Source organism: Lepisma saccharinum, chromosome 17 (assembly GCF_977018435.1).
Source record: "Lepisma saccharinum chromosome 17, izLepSacc3.1, whole genome shotgun sequence".
Lineage (NCBI taxonomy): Eukaryota > Metazoa > Arthropoda > Insecta > Zygentoma > Lepismatidae > Lepisma > Lepisma saccharinum.
Window position 1 is genome coordinate 55316890 of NC_139245.1, and position 16744 is coordinate 55333633.

Sequence of the window (16744 nt, forward strand, 5' to 3'; positions counted from 1 at the left end):
TCCGTTGCGTACGGCGAAGAAAAAAACCTGATATTAATGACATTGTTACGTGGGAGAGGGGCAAAAATTCACTTTTGTTGCCAGAGACACTTGGAACATAGTGGGTAAAATCCAATTCATTTGCAGCCTACAAAGCGGTATACTTTTTAAGTCTCATGTTAGGAATTTTAAAACTGTAGTTATTATAAATATTTTCTGCGTGATATTAAACGTCGAGGTTAACTCGTCACATGGAATATTGTTGAATTATTGCTTCTGAAAATATTGACCGGACGTTTCCGCTCTATTTCCTCCCGTGCAACTAACTAGTGGATTGCGTGTGCATTATTGGATGAGGGGGCGGGGACATGTGACAATAGAGTGACTTTTCTTTATGCATTCCACAGCGACAATTTCTCTTGGAGTAGACGTGTCAATATCACCTCATACTGCTGGTAGTCCGGGCGCTGGTGAATGTTGTGTGAATAATAAAAAAATCAGACAGGTACGTTTGCTTGGAAATGGGTGAAAGAGAGGGAGAGTGAAATTGAAACGTTTCTTGCACTTTTTAGAATAGCTAGTACGTTTTGTAGAAAAATCTTGTGAAAAGTATTACAAAATCGACGTATCCCACTGCTTAATATTGTAACAAATGAAGAATAAAATTGGTAAACGATGTAAGTGCCACAATAATTCAAACACCGTTTTCCACGTTAAACTGTGAAATGTGCCATGCTCTATAATGTGGTAAATGCGAAAAGTGGCTGGTAGCCCTCTAAGTAGTTCAAAGGGCGTGGAAAGAGGTCACTAGTGTGAACGTTCTTACGGGCTGATGTGCTGAACGAAGCGATTTCCCAACACTTTCGATTTTGGCACTTACAACGTTTACCACTTTTAGTCCTCAATTACTTTATACGAAGGGTTAGTTCTACTGGTCCAAAATACTGCAATGTTCAGAAGTTGTCTGGACATATTTTTTTGCAATTTGAGTTATTACGTAATAATTTAATGCCAATTTTTTATTTGCACGTCTGAAATTCAAAATTTTAGGAAAAGATATCTAAAAAATTCAAGAAAGTAATATTTTTCGCAATCTCGTGAATATAGGTATATATGTATATCATTCTATTAATAAACATATTATAAAAATATATTTCTATGAACAATGAGATTTTACTTTTCCTATATCAATCCAATAATTAAATTTGCACTATTATTATTTAACTGTAACCTCGAGTTATAGTAATAATAATAATTGTAAATTATTGATTTAAAACAGTTTCCCAAACGCAGTTTTGACCATCCTAAAGAAAACCATGTGTAAAAAATTTGAATTTACAGCAGTTATCAGAATTGCAAATACAAATTCATCTTGGGCAGTAGATTTCACTTGCCAGGAACACTTTGCCTGGAGGAGTCGGGACAGGTCGTAGGTGGTTGAGGGTCTAGAGCAAATAGTGTCTTCGGAGTCCGTAACAAAAAATCTTCATATGCATTCAAGATATTTTAGTTTCTTTGAGAAACTAAATTTTAGTTTCCGTTGTGCACGTGACGCTCTCGTATGCTGGTGAACTGGAATACATGTGCTATATTGTGCCATCTTCACTGCTACGTCACGAGGTGAGTGCAAATTACTTTGCTGGCGTATCTACAACCATGGGTGCCCCCCCCTCCAAGGCCTATATAATTGATCACGTTCCTATTTTTAATTTTCAAATATTTCGTCCAACCTCATATTTTGGGGAGAAAAGTTCTTGAATAATTTAATAAGGTCTATGCAGAGTTTAAAAAGACATTCTTTGATCCTGATCGTCTCTGACATTTGTTCTCTCAAATGCAAGTACACATAGTGTAGAAACACGAGTAATAACGCATTGGTTTGGAGTCCGTCGAATTATATGATAGTCTTGCAATAATGTGCATGAAAAATTCACCACAATATAATTATTTTTTTAGTGTTCCTAGCGCTAATAAATTTTAATTTTTGGTTGATTGAATGATTGATTTGCTTTATTTTAATTCGCCTTTTGTGCCACTTTTGGCTGATTTGCGAAGATGGGAATGAGGGATGATATGATGAAATTGATGAATGGACACTCACATCCATGCCCAGGCCGGGATTCGGACCCAGGACCCCTGGCGCCGTAACGCGATGTGCTAACCACTCTGCCACGGGGACCGGCTTTAATTTTTGGTGCAACGTAGTTGTGTTCATGCAGAATTTCCTCGATTCTAGTTCCAATGTGCCGCATATAAAGTGTTGTATATCCTTTTCTTCCTTTCATTTAAAATGAACACGTTTCCACCTTTGACGTTATTCGTATATCGTAACAAACATTTTTCCCATTTTTACTGTAAATTGGTACAGTCAAAAGGAGAAACATGTTTGTTACAACACACGAATGAACAGTGAAAAGGAGAAATATATTTGTTATGACACACACGAATGGACTTCTGAGATGTTTGTTTCAAGCGTCAACTTAACGTTACAATTACTTGAGAACTACTGACTTAACTACGAGGTCTGACAATTAAGTCCTCGAACTAATCCTAGAAAATATGCTACATACCTTATTGCTGAATAACGCTGTCGTCACCTTCAAAGTACTCCCCTTGGGAAGCTATACACCGATGCCAGCGCCTACTCCACCCTTCTAAGCAATTTTGGAACTCTTTTTCTGGAATGGCTTTCAGAGCTGCCGTCGCCTTAATGTCCTCAATGTCATCAAAATGTCTTCCTTTCAAAACTTGTTTGATCTTTGGGTAAAGAAAGAAATCATTGGGGGCAAGGTCAGATGAGTACACACATTGATATTGATTGCACGCATGTTAGTGCCTCGTGTGAAAGAACGATAAAAATCAATTGACCTCCAGACATGAGGTTATACGTCATTTGTAATCAATGTTGGTATGGTAAAAACAATGGCGTAACTAACACGCTCTGCGCTCCCTGCAACTTTCAGTTGTGCGACCCTGTACTTGATTTGAAAAATAATAAAGTACTTCTATTCTAAAATATTAATTCACGCCTACATTTATATTAGTTATATACAAATATGAAAATACATTAGTTACATGGAAATACATTAGTTACATGGAAACAAATTCTTGTGTTAGTTTGGTCAAGTCCAGTTTTCGAGCCCGAGCCTCTTTCGATGCTTAACAGCGCCATTCCAACCAGTCTCACTCTTGTCATTCTTGATCAATGTTAGCTTGGAAAACGACCTCTCAGCTAATGAAGACATCACAGGTAGGCATACACAGCATATAAGCAGTGCATACGAAGGAATGCTGCTTGTTCGAATTTGGTTTTCTATCATGAGAAATTCTGCACATGTTTCTTCTTTTGATTTCAGTTGACACTACATTCCGAAAACAAACAAATTCTGTAGCTACAGTCATGGACGTATGTATAGATCACCTAAGGGGGTGGGGTCAACTTTTGGTTCAATTAGAGTTCCTATATTTCATAAGTGAAAATCCGCGACACCACTGACCGGTAGCTTGTTAGGGAGCGGGGGGAGGGGGGGGGGCTGGACCCTATAAAGTTGTATGTCGTACAGTGGTGTCGTATCACCGTGCAAATTGTCCATGACTATTTTCATTAATTTTTCCCTCGCATCCTGTGTGTTTTTAAGCGATGGATTTTTATGTATGCTGGTGCAGAATTTGTCAACAGCTTGTTTTGAGTTTGCTTTTAATTCTTGAAGCTCTTATTGGGTCAAATAAAGTGCACGAACATGGTGATGGACAATTCGCACCGTAATACTCATGGATCCCACTTTACAACATAATTGTCATTTACATCCCACATTGTGTGGGAACTTTATTTGAAAACTGCGGACTGAACAGATAGGCACCCAAGCACTGACTCTTTATAGTAAGCAGGTTACTATACAATGGAAGAGAATCGTAACTGAAATCAGACCTCCCCGATGGCGCAGTGGTAGCGTCGTCGCCTTGTAATCAATACCATTCCGGGATTGATCCTGAAAATCCTGGACGTATAGCGTTCCTAGGTATAATCTGGCTATCAAAATCCACTCTGCCACCACATGAAAGGTCAGACATTTATTAAATTAAGTCTATCTACGAACTTCTAACTTTTCAACATAAAATGAGCAGAAAATGCGTGCTTTTGAAAAAGCTAATCCCAGCTTCTCTTTAAAAAAGAATTAGTATTTTTCTCCTTGCTACAAAATTGAAAATAACATCATCGGTGTTATTTAAATATTCGTATGTATGTACACTTCTCAGTGCAGGGTCCATTAGTCGAGGATCCCCCGTTGGATTGCGAGGACATTATTTCAACCTTCTTAATGTTAAACACATCCTCTCGGGTGTTGAAGATGAAAAGAGCAGTGTAGCCAAGATCATCAACAATTTGTGCATATTTCGATGGCGCCGTGGTAGCGTCGTCGCCTTGTAAACAAGGGGTCCCGAGTTCGATTCCCGGTGGAGGCACATAGTGGTTCGGAACCCACTTTAAACTGTAGGTCCAGTCCCGATTAGCCTTACTGTGCATAAAGTGGACTTAGAACACCAAATCAATCAATCAAACAATTTGTACATATTTGAGTATAAGAGCATGTCACAATTTTCTACTGCCTACAATGCAGACCCTGGACATGTCTTTTCAATTACTGTTTGCCACATTTTTCAATCAGATTTGAAAATGGAAAAAATATCAACCGGGCCATCCAACATTTTGACACACTGTTCCAATGAATGAGCAATAGGTATTTCATATTGGAATAAGTTGTTGCAATTTCTCAATGTGTTGACTGTGTTCAGAGAAACTTGGGTTCATTTCTACTACAAAATGGTCCAAAAATGGACAACAGTAAAGTTTCTACTATTAGTGTAGCCCATACGATTTCACAAGTCATTCTACTGAGTATTGATACTTTGCTGTCCATCTTGTGTCAAACAACTTGAGAACGTTACAGAACTTTCCTAGCTATCTTGCACTGCATTTTTTACAACCAAATTACTTTGAGAAGATTGATTGATTTATTTGCATTATTTTACTTCGCTTTTTGTGCCACTTTTGTCTAATTTCCGAAGATCGGGATGAGTGATGACATGATGAAATTGATGAATGGACACCCACAAACGTCCATGCCCATTCCGGGTTTCGAACCCGGGACCCACGATGTGCTAACCACCGAGGACTGCTTGTTTGAGAAGACTCGAGGGGAAAAAAATATAACTGATTTGACAGTGTCAATATCGCAGAAATTTTACAGAAATGGACAATAGCCAGGGTTAAGATATGTGCTGAACAATGTTCAAAAAATGCTTTTGGACACTTCTCTATCTATCTCATCCCCATAATTCCACCACCCTATACATCAGCACTAACATATTCTTTACCAACTATTGTTTTTTTTTTCTAAATCCACACCCACCCAACCCAGAGAAAAGTAGAAGTACTAATAGCTGAAGCTAACACAGATGCAGTTACAATCTCCAATAGGGACAAGTTTCCATTCCGATCTAGAGTTTGGAAAATGGTTTATCGACTTTCGGGATTATCAAACAGTTGGGAAATTTCAAATTATCAAAAAATTAGAACCTGAGGAATACTACTTAAATCTTGAATGGTAACAAACCATATCGGGAACTTCTAGTGAAATTATAATATTCGTGCTATAAGTTCACAAGCACCTGCTTCTGGCAGAAATTACATGTGGCATTATAGAATTTGTGAAATGTCAGGAATTTTCTGAGTATTTTCCATAGAAATTCCGAAACTATCAGGAAATTGCAGACATTTGCTTTGCAGCCCCATCTGGTGTGTGGAATTAATTTCTTCCCCATCTGTATCCCGTTCTATAGTGCTTGTAATTTATGAGAACAAAATAAGTCTGAAGAATTTATTACGAACAAGTCTCTGCACATAGCAGATGGAACAGGTAATCTGGTAATTTTACTGAACCAAACAGGGAGGGGGGGATTGAACCGTTGGACCCCCCTTAATACGCCCATGGCTACAGTGCAAGATATATTTTCTTCATATTTCTCCCAGAAATTAGTAGCGGATTCCATTGTCTGTCGATGTGTTCCGTTAGGACGGTGGCGCTTAAAAACTAAAAAGTTGAAGCTTTCTTTGATTTGTTTCATACTCTGAAATCTATTGTTCACTTTATTTACTAGAATATCTAAAGCACGGTAGAAAGCGAATTTTCTTGCCTTCGGTGACTTAGTCAATGACTTGAACTATTCAGCTAATGAAGGTTTTCTTCTAATATGGTAATACCTACTTTTCTAGAGATTAACATTTTCTGTTGCAGTTGTAGGGACATAAAATGTAATATGTTTGGTTGAAAACGTAATTTAACCCCGAAAGGAAAACTTTTGTGAACTATCGGACTTTCTTAATTTATCATTCTTACAGCGCCCCCCCCCCCGCCCCGCGGGGGTTGCGGGGGTATTATTTACGCCACTGGGTAAAGAGAGTGCCATTATTTAGTTTTAGAGTTGCGATAAATTATGAAATGAAACTCGTGTATGATTTGTTTTGCATAATATGATTGTTCAGATTAATTTAATTTACAAAAAGATTCTCCCCCTTTTTTTTTGCTTTATTTTACTTCTCTTTTTTGTGCCACTTTTGGCTAATTTACGAAGATGGAGGTGAGTGATGACATGATAAAATTGATGAATTGACACTCACAAACATACACGCCCAAGCCGAGATTCGAACCCGGGACCCCTAGAGTCGTAGCGCGATGTGCTAACCACTCTTTTTTTAAAAATTTATTTCCATTTTAAATCAAACAAATACAGTAAATCTTTACAAATCTTACAGGTATGTTATTCAAGTATTACATTTAAAAAGTTGGCATAATGTGATTTTCTATAATCTAAAGACATTTGTTCATATTCTTGTATTAGAGTTAGTCCAAAGTCCAAGTAATTATATTTTTTTCCCACAGGAAATAAAAACATTAGGTATTGTGCTATTAACCACTGAACTGATTTTTGCTTTGTACTTGGGAACAAATGAAACTCTGGTAAGGTAATGTCTTTTGCTGATACTTGGTTTGGTGAAGTGCGACAAATTCTGCTGAGCATTGTTCTTAATTTTGACCAAGCTGTGGCTGCTTCCTTACATTCTGTTATCTTATGGATAATCGAATCTGGAACATGACAATTATAACAATTTGGAGAATTACTGAAACCATACTTATGACATATATCTGCCGTTACAATTACTTGTTGAATCACTTTGTACCATATAGATAATGCCTTGTTCGTTAGATGTGTCGCCGTTACATTGTTCCATATTTGTTTCCAATTGTATTTGGGATTTTCTCTTTCGATTCGAACTGTTATTATATTTGCGTTGAGTTGTTCTCTGTAAATCTGTCTGACAGAAGGACTGTCGTAAGTATGTTGCACAGTTCTATAAAATGTATGAATAGCGATCTCGGTATAAAACTTTAATTCTCTGGGAATGCTTTGTATGTCCATTGGTGCTATTAATGGTACATCTTTTAACACTGTAATTATTATTTGTTGCGTAGTGGAGTCAATTGGAGAATATGCCGCTGAAAGACCGCTTTGAATAAATAACGCTCTTCATTGTATCGCCACACTCTTTAAGTTCTTACCTCCCCTCTTTTCCGGGAGATATAGCTCACTCATGGCCACGCGGAACACCGAGTCGTGCCAGAGGAATTTGCCAACCTGTTGTTTACCCTAGCTATTTGCTTCGCTGACAAGGTCAATGTCTTGGATAGGTACCAAAACTTCGATAAGGCGTAGATGTTTACGTATCTCACTCGCGATTTCAAACAAAGAAACCTGAATTGATTTGCACGTAAAGTATATATAACTTTTTCGGTCACTATCCGACTATTATGTTCGATGGTATCTCGGATATTTGTATAAAAATGTATACCTAGTATTTTCACTTTCTGTGCTACACGTACACTAGTGTTATTACTAAACAAATTGTTGACTCCCAAAGGTAACAAAAACGTTTTGTTTAAATTTAGCTTTGCACCCGAGACATTTTCGAAATATTTCAAGTACTTTTGTGCATTTTCCAAATCCCTTTCGCTATTTAGCAATAACGTAATGTCATCCATAAAACTACTAGCTTGAATCGTTTTAGACATGACAGAAATGCCCTCATTTATTTCTTGTAATCTTTTAAGTAAGGGAACTAGTGTTAATACATATAATGCACTACTGAGTGGACTTCCTTGTAAAACACCTCGTTTCATTTTAAATGTTTTCGTAAGACACCCATTAAGTTTTAGTTTTAACTTAGTGTTTCCGTACAAAATTTGTATCCATTTTCTAAAGGTATCTCCGAAACCAAAAGCCCTTAAAAAACTGTACATATATTTATGACTAACTCTATCATAAGCCTGTGAGAAATCCACTGTTAAAATTGCTTTGTTGACTTGCTGGTTTTGTGTTGTAATAATTACATCACGTATAGTTTGTAATAAATGATGAATTGTTCTTTGAGGGTTACATGCATATTGTGTGTCCCCTACTAGTTTATGCATGTAAGGAATTAGGCGGATGTTTATGCATCTACTGATAATCTTGATATCGCTACTTAGAATTGTAATCGGGCGGTAGTCAGTAACCACTTTAGGTTTCGGATTTTTTGGAACGAAAACCACAATTCCTGTTCTACTTGAGGACCCTAATTTCCCACTCTGTAATACATCATTGACCCATTGCGTAAAAACATCCCCAATTAGATTCCAAAAGGTTTGGTAAAAGTCTGAGGGCAGGCCATCTTCTGCCGTTGATTTATTTCTGGCCGCTTTGAAAACTGCATTTCTTACTTCAGTGTTCGTAAAGGGTTTGCTAATTTCCGTTCGCTCTTCTTCAGTTAATCTTTCTGTTACTTGGTTCGTAAAGTCCCATTAGGATTCTTCGGGATTATGAGCTTGGCCCATTAAATTTAAATAATATTGTAAGAATGTATTCTGAATTACTCTGGGATTTGTTGTAATCTCTCCTGTGTCGTCTGTTATCTCTCTTATTAGGTGACTTTTAACTTGTCTATGCTCTTGTAAAATATGATATAAATTTGCCTCTTCTTCATTATCCAAAGGTAGCTTTTTGCTTTTAATTTTTACAATGTTTCTCTTTTTTCGGTGTAGAGAGAGTAATTTTGATTTCACATCGTTAATGTAAGGCATATTTACATTACCTTGTAATGCTAGACTTTGTAAATCATGTAACACGGCATAATAGAAATTATACATGTTGTTAAAATCTCTACTTTTTTCTATACTATACATTTTACTAATATAACGAAATTTTGGTTTTACAATGAATTCCCACCAGTCTGTTAGGGTCTTACTGGGTGATCTACGCTTAACTAGCTGTAGCCAAGTGTCTTTTATTAGCAGTTCATAATTTTTATCCGCCAATACTGAACAATTTAGCATCCAGTATCCTCTTCCCATACATGATTTGTTTTGTTCCAATTGTATTTTTAATATTAAGGCACTATGATCACTGAAACAAACAGGAAACACACTTACACTGTGTACATTTTCTTTATAACCCTTCGCTATATAAATGCGGTCGATGCGTGAAGAACTTTGAGTTGTAAAATGTGTAAATCCTGGTTGGTCTCTATGGTTACAACTCCATGCATCTTGTAACTTTAAGCCCTTTGTGAATTCATATAGTGCCCGGGAAAAATTATAGCCTGGTTGTTGATCTTGCCTGTCTAGGACGGAATTGAAATCGCCAGCCACTAACGCATTTAATGTATGCGATGTTAATTCTGGACTTAAGATTGTTGAAAAGAAATGTTCTCGTTCATGCTTATTATGACTTCCTGAAGGCGCGTATATATTGCATAAAAACAAAGGACCTAATTCCGCACTTATTAATCTTCCTGATGGGTGGAAGGTGACATTATGTAAATCCATTCTTTGATGCACCGCTATTGCTGTGCCTTGATATGTGGCAGTAAAATTATTATGAACCTTGTACCTTGCCAAGGATGAAATATTGTCAATGCCTACTTCTTGTAGGAAAGCTATATCCGACTGTGACAAAAAATCATTTAACGCCGTTAGTTTATTCTGACTTTGTAATTTCTTAAGGTTAATCGTTGCTAATGTAAATATGTACATTAGGGATGTCAGGATCTTATTTAAGCAATGCATTAATAATTTTTAGTACTTTATGTTTTGCAATTGTTCCACTTTTGACGCTGGGCAGACTCACTCATATCTCTTCGTCACTACCTGCGACAAGAACTGTAGGCATTTCTGTATCACTTGGTTTATGAGTCCCTGCCCCTATTAGTTCTAAACTTTTTTCCTCTTTTCCTAAAAAAGGGTTCGGTTGAATAGGGTTTTCTCTCTTGGGCTTAAGCTTTACTTCTACTGCTGTACTTACCACGTCATCCTTTTTTTTGTTTCTTCGGACGTAAGGTCATATGGTCTGTAGCATTTTTCCTCGCATCCCTGGCGGATCGTGAGCGGGGTTTTTAGGGGGTAGGTTTTGGAAATTCTTCTTCTAAGTAGTAGTGGCCGCGGTGGCTCAGTCGGTAACGCGTCTGACTACCATGCTAAAGGTCCCGGGTTCGATCCCCGGCCGGTTCAAATCCGGGAACTTTTCTAACGGTGGAAGCGGCCCCGGCGCCCACCCAGCGTCGAATAACATGGGTACCTGGGGGAAACCCTGGGGGGTAAAGGCGGTCAGGGGCGTGATGCTGATCACATCACCCACACTCACGACCGGATCAAGAAAGTGTGGGGCGTTACCCCCACACCCCCTATACGCCTTCATGGCGTGGTGCTATGCACAGGGGAACACTTTACCTTTACCTTTTTTCTTCTAAGAACATTAAACTTGTTGGAATTTGGGGGTCCTGATTCGGGAATTCGAATAGGGTAATTGGAACTATAGATTCGTTCCCACTTACACTTTCACTTGCACTTTCGTGCACACTTTCCTTGTTCCCATCACTTGCATTATCTTCTTGCTGATTTAACTTTGGGGGTTTGGGAATCTTAGTACTTGACTTGGTCTCGTTGTCTTCAGTGACTACCATCTGCTCGTGTTGTTCCTTGTGGTCCTCTGGCGTAGCCTTCGGTATGCCGGTACTGGTAAAATGGTTCGGGTATTCTGGTCTTGAGCAGTTGATGCCCCAGGAGGGTGTCAAGAACTGGGGAGTATATTAACCACCGCTGCAGCGTATCCAGCAGTACGTGTCGACCTTGCCACCCTATGCTGGCACTCATGATGTAAGTGGTCCTGTGCATTACATCTAAAACAGAGTTTGGGTTGCCCTTCATACGTGGTCCAATAACGCTCTTCATTTAACATAATGTAAGATGGCACCGGTTTTTGTAGGATGATGCGTACTATCTTCCTGCCCGTTCTGACTGGGTAGGGGAGAGAGGTGGAATAAACTTCATCTCGTACTGTTTGTACTATTCCGTATTTGAACATTTCAGTTGTTATGGCACTGTCTGGTAATTCCATGGGCACTAGATGAATACGAACGATTGTGACAGGTTTGTCTGCTCTATGTACTGGTATATCATATTCACCGTGTCGTCTGCGAAGACGAAAGTTCCTTTACTACGTGCTATTATTTCCGTGCAAAATTGTTCGGTGCTTACTTTAACAAACACTTGGTGTTTTAAGAAGTCTACTTCGATACTCAAAACGTCCGCTACGCGCAATTTCACTACATCTCTCATCCATTCATGAATGGCGAGCGTGGTCGGTCTTTGCTGCACACGGGCGAAGGAAAATTGCAAAGTATTTAACCTTTTGACCGGCATGTCTGAGAAATTACATACGTTCACTTAACGTCACTGATACTGAGCTGCTCGCTCTGCTGTTAATATAATATTCACCTGTCTGTAGAAACTAATTCCGCGTGTTGATTCTACTCTACTTGACGAATGTTCGGGAGCGCTCGCTAGACACGTCTGCTCTCTACCTCGCCTCGTCGCGGAATACGAATCCGCCATGGGAGCCGGTGATTCTCCCCTTTTCAAGATGGCTAGTATGAGGTGGATCAAGTTAGTCCTTTAAATTCACTTTATGCACAGTAAGGCTAATCGGGACTGGACCTACAGTTCCCCCGGAAGATCAAAGGAGTACATTTTGTGCCCCACGCATATATTTGTAGCTGTATTTTATCTGGTTTTTAGTTCCGAAACTGGGATTTTTTGTGGCTGAATTTTTTTGTTTAATATAAATGATAAGCAGTAAACGGTGACCTTTCTCGAAAAAATTTTCTATGAAAAAAAAAGTTTTGTGTGTCTGGGTTCCAAAATGGACCCCATTGGTATTCCAATAACCAAAGTAAATGCAGTGTTTTGGGCATTCGAAAAGTTGTTTGTCAACTATATTTTCATTTATTCTTGGATGACGTGTTTTCTTGCAGCACGACAGGTGGCTCTGCGTTGCAGATATGGTAATAGTATTTTTTATTTACTGATGAACATGACTGTGTTTTTTACATATTATTACATGTCACACATTATTTATACTTGTAACTTGGGAAATACGTTATAAAAATACTCTCTGTATGATATTTGAAAAACCCTCATTTTTAAACAAAGAAACAAATCATTGGGGTCCAAAATGTACCCCATTGGTATTGCGTGGGTGTTGTTTTGCTTGGTATTTCGAAGGTGGGGATCCGAACCACTATGTCACTCCACCGGCTATCGAATCCGGTAAGGAGGAGTTTGAGTAAGACTAAGTACACTTTATCATGAAGATGGCCGCCGACCGCGTGTCTGGCGTCAATGTGGTTCCCCCTTGGCCTGATAACGATTGGTCATCACCATTTCCATGTTGCGCGCTGCAGTGGCCTTGTATCGGGGGTGTTAAGTGACTTTTTGAGCCTCCCTGTACATATATTGATGAAAAAAGTATATTATAATTCACGAGCAATTAGATCCAGTATTGCTACTTGTCGCTTGCAATATTGATGTTATAATCAGACTTCGCCGGTCACCTTATGGTGACCTTCTCTCTTTCTAATCCAGGGGTATCGGGTACATACCCGGTGCAGGCACATAGTGGTTCGGATCCCACTTTAAACTGTAGGTTTAATCCTAATAAGCCTATATGTGCATAAAAGAGAACTTAAAATTGAAGAAAATCAATTATGATGTTATAATCACGGAGGACATTCGAATACATCCTATCTTTCCCTGTGGTTCTCAAGAATCTGCCACATCCATAAGTTACCTGCTACCTGGGCAAATAACCAAAACTTCTAAATAAACGCCCATTCAAAATATTCCCTCCATAAACACCCACACACCCCACCGCCCACATTAGACACTACACATTCCCTACCTTAACAATCAGTGACGTGCGGTGACATCGACACTTGGGGTAGCAATCAGTGGAGTGCCAAAGGAGGGTTGGTGGTGTCATACCCCCCCCCCTTTAGGACAAGTATAGCTAAATATAAAGAGCTTGACTTGCAACAATATGTAGTATTGAAGATTGATCATAATCGTCACAACCTCATCATCAAAATTATGGATAAAGCGAGATATGAGAATACACAAACTTTAGGTATATGCTTAGGTATCCTGAAAATCTCACATTGTAGTCAAACAATTTGGTTACTATGGCCGAGTGGTTAGCACATCGCGCTGCGACGCCAAGGGTCCCGGGTTCGAATCCTGGTCGGGCTTGGTTGTTTGTGAATGTCCATTCATCAATTTCATCATTTCATCACTCATCCCCATCTTCGCAAATTAGCCAAGAGGCACAAAACGCGAAGTAAAATAAACTAAATCAAATAAAAAAAAACAATTTGGTTAGTCGATAAGTGTATAGCACGAAGACGATAATACAAGCGACAAATCAAATTATATTGTGAGACTACATCGATCTGTACTTTCTAGTATGTTCATGGACGTACCCAGAAATTTTTCCAGGGAAACAAACTTTCTCCCGCGGGGGAAAACAACATTAAGATATTTTTTAATATTTACAAATTTGAAAATGTATATTTTATTCAGGCAGATGAACAACTACAATTTTAATGTTTGAGCAATATAGCTGAACCAATATTAAAACGTTTGCCATCACAACATTTTGGACAATTTTTGGGGAGAGGGTGCTAACGCTCCTCGTTGTCCTCTCTGGATGCGCCCGTAATTATGTTCTTCGTCTCAAATAAACAACGAAAAATAAAATAGATATAACAACATCAAATCCATTCAAAACATACAGTCACGGACACTTCTGGAATGTAACGATTACATTGACAGTTAATGGGATTTCTTACAGCCCAGAAGTGTCTGTGACTCTACAACATAGAATGCAAGACAAATCCAAAGACTTACCTATTGTATGTGAAGTCCATTCGACGCTCTGCTGTAGCGAAGTGGTCAATTACAGACTCAAAAAATGTATCTTGTTCCTTTAGTTCACTCAGCAGTCTTGATTCAATTGATATAAGCGCAAGATTAGAAAGACGAATTTGTTCGCATCTGTTTCTCGCGTAGTTCTTAATCCTTTTCATTGCTGAAAACGATCGTTCCACGGTGGCTGTCGTTACCGGTATTGTAGAGATCAAGGAGGCTAGTATGAGAAGCTGTGGCATTGCCTTCCCAACAGGCGTTGCGCTCAGATAAAGTAGCAGCTGGTGAGGAGATTTGTCTGCAAATTCAGCAGAGGAATAGGCTACGACCAACTCATTTTTCAACAGAACTTCATCAAAGAAACGACCGTAACTTGCAATTAGGTTCTTGAAGTGTTCCGAAGGAAATTGATGTTTATATGTCTGAAATTTGGATGTGTCCAAAAGACTCAAAAATGAAATGCTATTGTAGTCCTGAAATCTGGTCTGAATCTGTTGCTGTATATTATATAATATTTCAATGAACAAACGCTTGAAATTTAACTTCGGATCTAACGAAGCATCGGAACTACGTGGTCTTCTACGTGGTGGCCCCACATCAGTGACAATTTCATCATAAATTTCATCAAAAGAATTTTTTTGAGACTGAATCGCCATTAAAGTTTCCGACACCTTATGTCTGCAGTACACAATGTCCAAAGCTTGCTTCTGAAGATAGGAAAAGAGAACATCTGTGTGCATGAATATTCGGTGGAAAACAACAAGAAGGAAACAAAATTGAAAATTTTCCATGTTTGCTAAGTGACCCTCTACAGATTCCAAAACATCTCTTTCAAGTTCATTGTTGTGGTCGATCATGACACAAAACACTTTGCGTAGGCTTTCTTTCTTTTCGTGCAGTGTTTACCAGACGCGATGAATAGTTCCACCTGGTTGGACAGACACTTGGGAGACGGCGTTTCAGGAACTCTTCTAAATATTTTGCACGTTTTGGCGACCGAGAAAAAAATGCTGCCAATCCACCTAAGGTAGCAAAAAAAATACGACATTCTGAAATATTTGACGCACTTTGTGACAGTACTAGATTTAAAACGTGTGCGTAGCAATGAACAAAAACCGCTCCAGGAAAGGATTCCTTGACGATTGCTTGTACTCCATTCAAGCCCGAAGCCATTACAGCAGCTCCATCGTAAGTTTGTGCTATAACTTTGTCGCAACAGCCCATATTTACTACATTTGCAACAATGACTTCAGCAACAGCTTGGGCTCTTTTGTTAGCACTAACGTCACAAAAACCAACAAATCTCTCAACCACGTGGCCATCTTTAATGTACCGATATACCATTGACAACTGAGATTTATTCGTGACATCAGTTGTCTCATCAGCCATGATTGCAACAAATTTCAATGATGTAATTTCATTCTGAATTTTGCTGTAAAGAGCACATCCAATAGATTCAATCAAGTCGTTTTGGATTCTGTTCGAAACACCCTTGAAAACTGTTGCACTTTGAAGATGATTTTTTAGTAAAGTGTCATATTGGGCGGTGTAATTATGAAGTTCTACATAGTTGCCCCGATTCACTGAATTTTCTGTTTCATCGTCACCACGAAATGCGAGTTCTTGTTGGCCTAAAAAGCAAGCTGCGTTTATCAGGCGTTTCAAAAGTTCCCTGTTTGTTTTTACGGTTTCATTATGCAGCAACCTCTCCTTTCTAACCTGCTCACTAAGTTGAGTCTCGATTCTCACATTGCTAAACGTAGATAAGGCAAGAGACGCTTTAATATGTGTTAGGGATGTTTCGTGAACTTTTACAGCCTTGGTAAACCCCCCTAAATTACAGAAACCTAATTTCGTCCAAGAAGAATTTCTGTCCGTGCTGAAAAGTAGGCAATTCCAGCAATACAGTTTCTTATTTGTTGTACTACCTGTCAACCAGTAAGTCTTATCGTAATTAGACGGTAAGAAATGGCGCGTGTAATTCTTCTTCTGTTGCGATATTTGAAGAGGTGGAGTTGGTCGACCTTTCTTGATCAGTGCCGCCTTTTCTTCAAATGTCCTGCAAGCAAATGGTCTCTGAAGAATGTTGGCCACAAGATCTTGATTTTCTTCGGACATTTGATTTGTTACACACAAACGCACACGCAGGCACACACACTACACACGCACAACCACACAACGAACTTTTCTTTGCTTAAAAACGCACTATGAAAACCTTCGCGAATCGCAATAGCACTCACGTCTACACTCACAGCTCGGAACGGAAGCAACTATTTTAACTAACCCCCGTACCCTATTTTCACCAAGGGTCACGAGACATCGTTGCCAATATTTGTCTGATTTCAGTTCTTCTATCCCACTGAAACACGAGAGAAATATGAATATTTTTAAAATCCAATTCAAGTATTGGCGCA

The 16744-nt window shown here is 38.8% G+C and overlaps 1 protein-coding gene across 1 annotated transcript in view; it reads left to right on the forward strand.

Moving 5' to 3' along the window:
• Nucleotides 1-469: 469 nt before the first annotated feature.
• The window catches only part of LOC146001748 (uncharacterized), a 29929-nt gene continuing 13654 nt past the window's right edge, over nucleotides 470-16744 (forward strand). The window contains exon 1 of the mRNA XM_083139459.1: nucleotides 470-484. The gene's annotated coding sequence lies outside the window, so the exon portion shown is untranslated. The remainder of the gene's footprint in view (nucleotides 485-16744) is intronic.